Source organism: Schistocerca serialis, unplaced genomic scaffold, assembly GCF_023864345.2.
Source record: "Schistocerca serialis cubense isolate TAMUIC-IGC-003099 unplaced genomic scaffold, iqSchSeri2.2 HiC_scaffold_1227, whole genome shotgun sequence".
In the NCBI taxonomy this organism is placed as follows: Eukaryota; Metazoa; Arthropoda; class Insecta; order Orthoptera; family Acrididae; genus Schistocerca; species Schistocerca serialis.
In genome coordinates this window covers 40001-42097 of record NW_026047433.1, presented here as the reverse complement: position 1 = coordinate 42097, position 2097 = coordinate 40001, and the positions used below count along the sequence as shown (strand labels likewise).

At 59.0% G+C, this 2097-nt stretch overlaps 1 non-coding gene across 1 annotated transcript in view; it reads left to right on the top strand.

The window, feature by feature from the left end:
• The first annotated feature begins 1506 nt into the window (after nt 1-1506).
• LOC126436133 (small subunit ribosomal RNA) overlaps nt 1507-2097 on the top strand; it is a 1910-nt gene continuing 1319 nt past the window's right edge. Inside the window, exon 1 of the ribosomal RNA XR_007580448.1 lies at nt 1507-2097. This exon is cut by the window's right edge and continues 1319 nt beyond it. This is a non-coding gene — a ribosomal RNA (small subunit ribosomal RNA).

Genomic DNA, 2097 nt, shown 5'->3' with positions numbered 1-2097 from the left:
ATTGGCATTCGCATGGCGAAGCACTTAGCCTACGCTGTGGTACGGCCTGTGTCAACTGTCCGCTGATGTTGTACGTCCAAATCACACACTGTACTGCACATTGGTCCTCATGTACTGAATGATACATCGTGGTACATGTGACCGTACAACGACTGCGCCAACAACGGCGAACCATGCGGTCCAAATGTTGTGCACTCAGCTACGTGTCGTCTCCCTATAAGAGCTGGATTGCAGTGTGGTATGCCCTGGATGGCGATCAGCATGAGCCGTCTGTTGATGTAGTGGCGCGTGTTGTCAGACGTAGTCGTCTCTTCTCACACACCGTGATAGCATGGTGCACTGCGTTCCACATCTGCGACATGCGACAGAGGCCGGTTGACAGTCGTTCGCGCAATGGACATCGCATACGTACGGGGGCCACCTTCCACGTGTTCGCGAAGCGTGCACATGTTGTTGCGTGTATGTGGGCAGACATAGTGTGTCGTGACACCTGACACAGGCATGCAACAATCGTTGAATTTGCAAATGGCGATGGACGCCTACGTTTGCTGGTGACGTTACGCAAATGAACAACTGGTAAACCGTTGTGGTGCGGTTGTTCTCGCTAGAGGTGAATCAGTGATGGCGACGATCGGTTGAGCTACCAACCGGTTGTTCCAGCGATACCCACCATGCCCACGAACGTGAATGGCATCTGGGTGTGAAGCGATACGCGGCGGTGGCTGGGTGGGACCGTCCCCGGCCGGTGAGGGGGGGCCTCCCGGCGTGCTGGCCGCGCGGTGCGTGGGCGCACGCGCTACAGCCGGCTGGTGGGGGCGGCCAGTGGCAGGCGCGCCGGCCGACGGAGGCGGCAGGCGGCGCAGCTGCGCGCCGGCGCACCCTGCACGCGGCGCCGTGCGGCCAAAGTAGGTCCTCGCGGGCCCGGTGCGAAGCGCGGTGGACATCTGCAGTGTGCTGGTCCGATTGAGGACTGTGTGCGCTGAGGATGCGCCGCCGCCCGGCGCTCGGCGCCGCGACGCCGTCTGCTGCTCGGTCGCCTCTGCGGTTCTCGCAGGTGGTTTGTATCGCAGCTGTGCGGACGTGTTGGCGCGTGCGCTGTGCTGGGAGAGTTCGCTTCGGCACCCAAGTGGGGCTTTTGTCCTTCTGTGGCGCTGGCGTTGGAGCTGCCGGTCACCGTAGGTGGCGCGTGTTGTCTCCCGCCGGCAATGCCACGACAGCACGCTCCCGGGCCTCTGTCGGCAGCGGCAAGCTCAGTTGGGAGCACGGGTGGTCGCACCTAAAGCGTCTACTCGCCAAACCCCGGGCGATTGCGCCTCTCTCGAACCCGACCAAGTACTTAGGACGGCGCTGCGCGCCGCCGGGACCTGAGAGGGTTTCGAGGTGTATGGTGCAGGGGAGCTCAGCCTCCTCCTGTTTGCAGAATAATTGAGCGGACGCTTGCGTGTTCGCGCGGGCCCCCGGGACACACTCCCGGGCGGCCGGCTGCTCAGCTCTAGTTGACGCAGCTCCCTGGTTGATCCTGCCAGTAGTCATATGCTTGTCTCAAAGATTAAGCCATGCATGTCTCAGTACAAGCCGCATTAAGGTGAAACCGCGAATGGCTCATTAAATCAGTTATGGTTCCTTAGATCGTACCCACGTTACTTGGATAACTGTGGTAATTCTAGAGCTAATACATGCAAACAGAGTCCCGACCAGAGATGGAAGGGACGCTTTTATTAGATCAAAACCAATCGGTCGGCTCGTCCGGTCCGTTTGCCTTGGTGACTCTGAATAACTTTGGGCTGATCGCACGGTCCTCGTACCGGCGACGCATCTTTCAAATGTCTGCCTTATCAACTGTCGATGGTAGGTTCTGCGCCTACCATGGTTGTAACGGGTAACGGGGAATCAGGGTTCGATTCCGGAGAGGGAGCCTGAGAAACGGCTACCACATCCAAGGAAGGCAGCAGGCGCGCAAATTACCCACTCCCGGCACGGGGAGGTAGTGACGAAAAATAACGATACGGGACTCATCCGAGGCCCCGTAATCGGAATGAGTACACTTTAAATCCTTTAACGAGTATCTATTGGAGGGCAAGTCTGGTGCCAGCAGCC